We start from the raw sequence: 10,223 nt of genomic DNA, 5'->3' as shown, positions 1-10,223 counted from the left end.
GGCCAGGCCCTTTTCCTGCACAAATCCAGAAGAAAAGTGCAGCCATGCTGACATGCCTGGTCACCAACCCACCTGGTCCCACAGGACCACACATCTCCTCTCCAGCCTCCTGGTGCAATGCAGCGAGCTTTGGGTCTATGGCCCTGGGTGGGATTTGTAACGAAGGACCAGCAAAACAGTCCACAAGAGTTCTGCGCTGATGGCAGGTTACCCTTGGCACGCTGACACACCGGCGGTGCGCCGGCTTAGCCCAGGCGCTGCGGGGGCTCGGCAGCCCTGTCAGCCACCTGCCGAAGCGGTGCACGAGGCTGCTTCGCTCCCCACCGAGGCAGAAGTGCAATTCCGCAGCTCCCTGCTGCTGGGAAAGTTTACTGTGGAAACTGATACCCTCCTAAAAGTCCTCTTTCACCCCGGTGTCACCGCAGGTAGGGCTGGGTCAGGGATTACTCTAAGTCTGCCTGCCATGCTCATTGTCCTCCCAAGCATGAATGAATGGGGTAATTTAACCCCAAGGAGATAACGAGCTGCCACGTCTGTACCAACAGTTATTAGCATTTCCCATGAAGCTGCCAGGTGTTGGTTTAAAGAGTCTTTTAACAAATTGTCAGGATATCTGGCTCCTTCCAGGTGCCGAGCGTCTCTGTGACAGGCTTCTCTCTGGTCATCAACTCAGAACAGGCAGAAAAGCTTTACTTACCTTCAGTGCTCTTTACATGCCTGTTGGAAATTAGAAGAAGGGCTGGCGGGTCATGGGTGCCATGTCTTACACTCTGACACATACGGTCTGTCCTGCTGGAGAAGTTTTGCTTGTTCCCTTTGCCAACATTTAGGGGTGGATGTCTCCCACAGGCAGCTGGGCACACGAATGCAGGCGGCCTCGCACATGCCGGGAAACTTTCCAGCCGATGGTAAGAGGTGAGCTGGGACCCCTTGACTGGTTAGCTGCAGAGTTCTTTGCTCCTTATGCAAAACATGATCACTGGCACCGCATCCTCTGCTCATATGCCGCATCTGCCCAATATTCCTTGATTGCCACTGCTCTAGGGTGGAGAAGGTCCAGTCGTGGGTGGGTGGGACGGGGGCTCAGTCCCCGTGAGCTCAGCAGCAGCAGCAGTGATGGGCTTTGGGCCTCGCACTGCCACTGGTTTTGTGGGCACCTTTCTGAGGGTTCAGCCGGGCAGCGGATGAAGCCAGCGGGGCTCTTGCACCGGTATGTGACCCCAGCCCACCTTGCACAGAGCTGCCCTGCAGGCGCCGCAGCATCCACATTGGGTGGGTGGCCCACTGCTGGGGGTCCCATCCCAGCGGCACCCCACCCTGGGGACCCACGTGTTCTTCCCCTCGCTTCAGCAGAGCAGCGACTCCCAGCTTGAGCAGCCGTGGTACAGCAGCCCTTCTGCAGCCTTTCAGGAAGACAGCTACCTTTCTTCCCACAGATGAGGTTCTGTTGTGTGATTTCCCCAGAAATAACAGCTGCTCCTTTGCTGCCTTAATGCTGTGTCATTTTCACATGTGTCGGGGAGAGCCTGAGTGCAGCTGGTGCAGTGAAAACTACAGGCTGTGACTACTCTATATGGCCCCTTATCCTAAAGGGCAGCATCACCTATAGCCCAGGGCTCCGTGCCCAGCCGAGACACTTGGTAGCAGGCGCAGAACCTTGGTTACTTCATTTATCTGCAGGCAGAGGATTCAGCGTCTCACTACCTATCTTCACGAGTGGCTGCAGACCTTAGATCAAAACTTTAATTTCGCCTCACGTCAGATTTTCCAGCAGATGAAATGCATTCTGCTCTAGGAAGCTATTCTACCATTGCAAATGTCCAGCACAAAACAGTGTATCAGTTTTATTAAGCAGGATGCTCGACAATTTAATAGCCCGGTTTAATTTGGTAGAATTCATCCAGCTTAAGTATTTTTCCATCTTCTCCTCAACCTGTTTTATGATTTATCAATTACCTATTTCACATATATCATGGGCTTAACTTTTTCACTCTGTAAATCATATTCCTGGCTGAAGAAATGGGGCTTTTTTTTTACAATGGAAAAAAACAACAGTTCACCTCTCTATATAAGAGGCCTAATACTTTCTGTGAAATATTTAAAACATCATTTACAGTAGATGCAGTTCAGCGATGAGTCAGAAGATTTGCAGGATGTTCGTGAGGTTATAGTGACCTTTTGAGGATAAACTGTATTAAGTATTAATCTTTCCTACAAATAAACCTGATTTCCATCAATAGGCAGGTTTTTTGTGGGTTTTTTTCCCTCTGCTAAGCATGCCCCACCTTGTAGAGACAGCCTCTCCCCGCAGCATCACTGGCATCTCCGGTGGTTTGAGAGGAGCTGCTCTCCCATTCAGACACAGAGATGACTTTTCATTGATGATGGGAGGTTTGTGGGTGTCTCTCCCAGAGCCTTGTTTTGTAAAGCACTTACTGAATCGCTGCCTGAAAAAACAAACACGAAGCTTAAATCCCTCACCCGCATCCCAAGGGGACATCCCCATTCACTCCGGCGGGCGCTGGCCCAGACACTGGCTGTGCAAAGGCATGGCAATATCATTGCAATAGGCCCTGCAACGGCACTGCCGAGTTAAAATTAACATTTTGTAATTTTCTTTTAATCGTCCATTGTATCTGATCCTGACCAACTCCCAAAGACTTTAAAAAACCAGACTTCTGGGTAAAATCCTGGCTTCGCAGAGGTCAGCAGCAGGAACTTCCATGGGCTTCATGAGCTCATGGGCTCTCTCCACGTCTGTTACAACTTTAAGTTGTGGTTTAATGAGTGACTGTCTAATGCAGATGCATAAATGACTCCAAATGAGACCAAGATCCCTGCAGTGGTTGGTGCTGTATGAAAATGTGATATTAGGCTGTCTCTGTCCCGAAGACCAGGGGGTTAAGGGAAAACATAGGGAGAAAATAAGACTCACCTCTGAATTTTAAGCCGGGTGGTAAATTTTGCTGTTTTGCAGTACCGCTCCTCCGGCTGGAACCTACGGCATCAGCAGACAGAAGGGAATTATTGCTTTGCAAAAAATACCTCCAAAAAGCAATAAAGTCACACAAGAAACCTGTGCCAGAAGGGAGGAAAGGCTGAAGCCCACCACAGACCCCCCTCTGCTTGGTGATTACAGCTCCTTTTTACGGTCAGTACTACTATCGACCCATCAGCATCCAATCAATAGGGATCAATTTAATGAACCGATGTGATAATTAAGTGAGGTTTTATGGATTTGGTCTGGAACATGACCGCTGGCAAAAATGGGTTTAATTCAAGGTTTTAACATGGAAAATAAACCTTTCACAAAAACAGAATCGCCCATTAAAGTTGATGATGTTGTGAAAACCTTTCCCCTCGTCCTCAGAAGTGTATGTCCTTTCAGTTTTAAAGAAGTATAACAGAAAACATTATCAAGAGCATTAGAGGGGTTTTTCTCTGCCAGGAACCAGCCGGTTGCAAAGGCTTTCAAATGGAAACAACTCAGAAATTTCAAAAATGTTTGCAAAAAAAGACATTTTCACTTTTCAACCAACTCTGTTATTGATTTTCCAGGCTGAATAAGGAATGCTTGTTGAATTTTATGGAAACTGATAGTGGGACTATATGAAACTGGCCATAAAAGATAACAGATTTTGTTTTAAAGTCAGATAAAAGTTATAGTCCCATGTTATTTGGCATATGAATTTCCTATGATACCAATAAAAATGTTAGTTATAAAGCATTTCCTGAGGAATGGTTGTAACCCCAAATGATCATGGTTATTTGCTGAGGAAAATAGGTTTTATTCTGAACAATAAACCTATGCAGATTTATTAACCTGGGAAACGCACAGCCATTTCATGTACCAATCCGGTTTGAGCTGATGGAATTAATAACACTGATATAATGAAAAATATCTTTTACACTCCAAAACCATTGCCTGCATAATGTCACACATAAAAGAGTTTACTTAGCAGCCCTTTAGCTCTATTTTCCCATTCTTCGCAGAAGTCTTCATTCACAATGGATTGGTTCTGTTTAAATGGTGATATTTGCGAAGTATCACATTACTGCGGCGCTATTCCCCGTAGATGAATGAAAGCCGAGCATGAACTAACAAGAAAAATACTCGGAAGATGAAAACTCGAAACAACCAAAAATGCCTTTCATGCTTTCAGGGTGATGGCAAGCAAGCCTGACAGGCACCCACGGCACCCCCAGACCCCCAGACCCTCCCCAGGCATGCTCTGCAGCAAGAGAGAGCCCCAGCTCACCCTCGCTGCAAGCGTGAGGAGCCTGAGCCCCCCCCCCCCTCCCTGAATGCAACCATGGAAAATCAGCGGGGAGAAGATTAAATGGAGGGCTAAGCAGCACTTGTTCCACAGCCGCTGAGCTCACCTGGGAACCCTTGGGCTGACTCTGCAGAGGGCTGGATTAGGGCTGCGGTGACTGTATAGAGGCTCAGCCCTGATGGTAGGTGTCAGGAGCAGCGCAGCAGGGCTCTCTTGCTGAGATCTGTGTTTTCCCCTCGCCTTTGAGACCGCAGCCCTAACTGCGTAGCATAACTCTATTAATACAGCAGCAGCGGAGGATGCACAGCCGTAAAAACTTCATCCATCAGCCTCCAGCCAGGGGAGCTCAGCATCACCAGCCCTGGCATGGCCAGCTCCTTGCTCCACAGCAACTTGTAGGTCCCGGGCAGCAGCCAAGCAAACCTCCCGCTACATGGGGTCACAGCTCCCCGAGCTGTCATCCAAAGCTGATAAAGTTTTTCACGTTCGTACCATGCAATTTTACATATTTTTTTTTTTTTCATGTGGGAATATCTGTCTTAAACTAAGAGACACCGCAGACAGGCTCGCTCACACACCGGCTATCAGCTGGAGGGCGAAAGCTTAAGCTGGGATGAGGACTCACCTCTGGGAAAGAGACAACAGAAGTAAATCCTGAAACGTCCAGCTGAATGTAAGGCTTCCTTTAACTAGGTATGAAAGCCAGTGCAAAGATAAGGTTTGGTTAGAAGAATAAGGCAATTTTTTACCCTAACTTTGCTTCTTTTAATTTTTCTTCATTTTACCCTGAAACCGGTTACCACCATCTAATTCATTCCACATTGCCCAAGGTCGGAGACCGCCATCCTGAGCAGCAGCATGCTCCACAAATGTTATTTCTTTCAGAGCACAGAACAATAAGTGTTTTATCCCATCCACCGCCTTCGCATCCTCGGGATGGTTGGAAGCAGTGGGACAGCAGAGAGCTGTCAGAGGCCATCATGAGCCCCGGCCCACCTCAGCGTGTGGAGCAGAGAGACTGAAAAAGAGCAGGTGACAGTGCTTTGGGGAACGTCTGGCCCCGGCCGTCCTTGTTCTGGGCCAAGGAGATGCCAGTGCGGGTGGAGCAGACCCCCAGAGCTGCAGATGCTCGGTGCTGGACACCCCTCCCCAGCCTCCTGAGGGCCAACAGACTGGGGCAGCCAGGTGCCACCTGCGGGTTCTGCCTTTCCCCGTGCAGGGTTTGCTCCCCTGTGTAAATCTGGCAGTTCAGAATAACCAACCTTAGAAACACCCCTGAAACCATCACTGGAAAATCAGGTGGGAAACTGTTTTACCTGGGTTGGGTCCCTCCTTTCCAAACCCACCAGCTCTATGTATGGCTGCGTTTATCGAGACCTCCACGTGCTCAGCGGAGCAGCCTTCGGAGCAGGGGCGGGCAGGGCGCTGCCACTCACATCCCATCCACCTGGGATGGGCAGGACGTGTGGGGCATGGCTCCGCCTGGCCCCTTTGCCCAGCCCAGCTGAGCTCTGGCTGGATGCAGGGGGCACCTCCACAGCCAGAGAAAGCACACCGTGTCACATAACCCCCCCTCAACCCACCCTCTGCAAAAATATTATAGACTCACCTGAGCCATGATGCCGGCAAACAGGAGTGAAAGGGTTAACAGGGGAATTTGGGTTTTGTACAAATCAGCACATTCTGCTTTTATAAACGTATGTATCTATAGAGCGAGCGACGGGGTGAACATGCTGGCTAAATTTTGCATTTTTATAAAGCAGAACCTAAGTCTACAAGCCACATATTAAGCCAAACAGCATGTTTTCAGGTAATTAGTGTTTATAATCAGTTTGTAAAGCTAAAGTGACTCCAGATCGCAATGCACTCAAGAAAAAAAAAACATGTAGAAAAGATTTTTTTTTACTTTGCGTATGCATGCAAATGCCAAATTAACATCTGCATACAATATATGCTCTGGTCAGACCCAAAATATTGTTGTGGTTATGGCCAATTCACTTAAAAGCCTATATGTTTGAAACCTCACATTAGTATGGATGAAATGTTTTCTGTTCCTTTAACTTTTTTTAGGGTTGGGGGTTTTTTTAAGTTAAAGTTTCACATTAATGGTACTTATAAACCACAGCTGTTTCACTGTACTATATAACAATAGTGTTTTGTATCTGAGCAAGTTTGGAAATCTTCATGCTTACTCAATTCTTCCGAAACCAAAAGCAACCCCACTTGTTCCTTGAAATGGAAGAGGTATCCATAGTGTTTGCAAAACAATTAGATTCTTGACAACTTTTCATAAAGATGATGTTTTGTTATTGCTTCGGAGATGAGATGAAATTCAATCTCTGAGTCAGATGAAATGTGACAATTTTGGCTCTGGGACCTTTTTCTGTTATTGCTGCAGAGAAGGGAGGGCCGAGCGGGCTACTTCACTTGCAGCGGCGGGTCCCCCTGGGGATGGAGGCACACCTCGGTGCTGCGGGAAGGCGAGCGGTGCCCCCTTCCCCCGCCGGGCAGTGCAGCCAAGCCACAGCCCGTTGGCTCGTTATGTATCGATTATTGCACCTAGGCATGCTTTCACAGTGAAAACATGAATCCTAGGAGCTCAAGGCAGTTGTGCAGCCTCTGGGTGAAGCCATCAGGTGAAAAGCCTTGCACATCCCCTCCGAGGACCTTCAGCAGCAGGAACCAAAGGTCTGCAGGCACACGGTGACTAATGGCATCGTCATGCAAGGCTTTTTCCCACACGGTCCCCTCCTGAACGTGGTTTTCAATTGAGGCTTGGAAGAGCGCTTTGCCCTCCCAGGCTGTTCCCATTACATCGTGTTTGCTTCTCCCTGTCCTCTTCTGTCCCTGGCTGGCCTGATAGCATTGCCCGAGCTGGCACGGCAGGGTCTACACTGGGTCAGCCCACATCCCGTCAGGCTGCTGTCCTGCTGCCCACCTCTGGTGACTGGGGATCCGCACGCACACCCGTGTGCGACCCTGACATGGCCACCTACTGCACTGATTCTGCAGGTAACCTCCAGCTTGGCTAGTCGCTGTGGGTAGCCCTCAGTAGAGCCAGGTGGCCCAGTGAAGGTGGCTCGTGCCTTCCTTGCAGTGGCACAGTCACGCTAGGAGCAGAGAAGGGTCGTTAGTGAGGTGGGGAAGTTGCTGGTGGTGCAAAACCAAATGTCTGGGCAAAGCACCGCAGAAGGACCTTGTGAACAGCCCAGCAGGAAAACAGCAGGTGAAATTCAGCAAACCGCTGTTAAGACCATCCTTTAGTGGACACGCAGGTGCTACCGTTGGGGTTCCTTACCATCGTGTTCAGACTCGCTGGGCACCTCTAGGCCACCCTGTAAGACCCACGCAGGACCCAGGCTGGGAAGACCTCGTGTACATGTTGCAAAACCCTACAGGCCTTTGCAAGCCCACACAGCCACGAGAGCATTTGCTAAAGACTCCGGGTGTGAAGCTTAGCTTTGAGAGACCTGACTTTGTGCTCCATGGCTCTGGAGGTCACTGGTTGACTCCACTGGTGACCGTGGATGTGTGGGTGTGAGGATGCACACAGGCAGGATATGTGCCGCTCTCCCACCAAAAGCCAGGAGAGGATCAAGTTGCTGACAGAGGGAATTTTAGTCTCACTTTCAAGCAGATTATGAAGCAGTTTGTTGGGTGTTTTTTGTTGTTTTTTTCTCAGCACTTTCATTCCTTTCTTCAAACCTCCAGTCTTCCGGGAGAGGTTTTGAAGTGGCCTCATTTGTAATCTGACCTCGCTTCTTGTCATATTTGCGTCATCGGCTCTGGGGGCCGTGCTAGGATGCTGACAAGTATTTCTAACTTTAAAATATGACTTCTTTGGCAACCCAAAGAAGAAAAAAGACAAATACCCTGCTGCCTTCAGAGTGTTTCTGCAAAAAAAGGGATGAGGGTTCATGGCATAACACAACTGTGACCAAGGTTGTCCAAAGTTGCCCAGATCCCACCCTGGTTTACTCTCGCTGGTTGTTGTGAGCCCGGTTATTTTCTTCCATGGGCGAGTGGGCAACTGCAGCCCAAGAAACGTAAGGCACTGGGGTTGCTGCTTGCTGCACAGGGAGCAGTGGATCCAAACCCTGCATATCTCCACAAGCCTCCTGCCTTCTTTTGGGGGTCAAGTGGGATCAGAAAAAGTCTACTGCAAAGTGGCCCTCAGGTCTTGCACATCCCAGGAGCAGCCCCGGGGCTTTATGTAAATGCATGAGGTTTGGCAGGTCCAGCCAAGGCCACCACAGCTGGGATCAGCTGGCCAGACCTTCTTTTTGGCAAAGGGAGGTCTTCTCTGTGGGAAGGGGCACAGAAACAGGCCTGGGTCAGAGCAGAGGCAATTACAGCTTCTAAGAAACAAGCAGGAGCTATTTTAAGGCCACTTCCCAAGGCTGACAAATCCAACCCTGCCCACCACTCTGTCCCACCTCCTCTTCCTTGTGCAAAAGCCTTCTGGCCATGGTAGCTCCACGTGCCACAGGTCTCGAAGAGGTCTCTGTTTCTACATCTGTCAGGAAAACCAGCTGCCCGACGGGACTGCTGAGAGCAGCCCAAATTAGCATGGCTGAGGACCAGGCAGGCAGGGCTCGGCCGCAGCATGCTGCGCTTGGCAATAGCACGTAGCCATGTAGCCCTGCCTTGGCACGACGGGGGAAGCGCGGGCAGGGAAGTGGCACAGCTCTTACAGGCATTGCATAGCAATCTGAGGTATGGGGTGCTCCTTCAACCTTCTGGGGCACTTGCCTGCAAGAGCTGCTCAGGGGGACCCGACAAAGCCACCCTTGGGCTCGTAGCAGACCTGCCTTGTAGCTTACAGCAGCTGCAGAGCCTTACCTTTATCTTCCCCTCAAGACTACATGAACTTTTACTTGGTAAGTAACACTTCCTTGCTGTTTCCCCAAGACCTGGCTTCTACCAGCTGTGAAGGGAAATCTCTTAGACCTTTGTCAGAAACGTTCTTTACCCTAGAGTTAAAGTACCTGACGTTAGATTGTGTGCTCATGAGAAGAGATGCATCCTCACTGACCCAGTGGAGCTACATGGATTTCTGTAATCTTGACATTTAAAAACAAAAAAGTAGGCCTACATAGATTTAGAAACTCTATTAATCCCTCAGTTCTTTAAGAAACTCCTCAAGAGTTTAGGGCTTTACATGCATGTAAGCATCTGCAAGGTTGAGACCAAAAGACGTTTCAGCCAGCCCCGAAATGAAAAACGTAAATATTGAAATATTAAAACCAGATCTGCTTTAGAGAAGAACTTTGACATTGCCACAAATCTGAAGAAGAAAGGGGAAACTCTGGCATATAAATTCAGGATGACATCACTTTCTGAGAACCTGATGCCAAAACAGTGCTATCTCGGGGAGAGCTTCAGTGAAAGCTTTTGTCATCTTTGCCAGGTTAATATAGCGTTGAGATAAAAAGTACTTTCACATTTATGCTGCAGGATGGGGGGCAGGAGGGAGGGGGTATTCTTTCCCCAAGGGAGATATTACATTTGTATCTGTAGTACCAAGTTAAGCAACAGGCGGCTTGTCATCCCTGTGCAAGCCACTGATCTCCCCTTCCCCAACTTACTCCAAAATCCATCGGTACATGATGCTTCTGAAAGGAGACCGAAAACCACAGTGCTCCTCAGTGGCTGAGTAACGCTATACTTTGTGTTCAGGAATTTTTTTCCTTCAATTTATCGTCGCCAGATTTCTACAAATTATTGAGGGGAGCCTTTGTCAAAGCTCTAACACTGCTGCTCTCCTTTAGTTCCTGCATCGATCTATTTGGGGAGAGGGGTTCGAGGAGATGGAATGAAATGCAAACTTGTAATCTAACACTTTTCTGGAAAATACCTTCTCATTGAGCGCAATCGTTGTACTTCACTCCCTGCAGGAATCCTGCCTCAGCCCCGAAGCTGTTCCCATGCAGCTCTTTCCATCCT

This window comes from Falco rusticolus, chromosome 12 (genome assembly GCF_015220075.1).
Source record: "Falco rusticolus isolate bFalRus1 chromosome 12, bFalRus1.pri, whole genome shotgun sequence".
Lineage (NCBI taxonomy): Eukaryota > Metazoa > Chordata > Aves > Falconiformes > Falconidae > Falco > Falco rusticolus.
Note: the sequence above shows the minus strand (reverse complement) of the source record.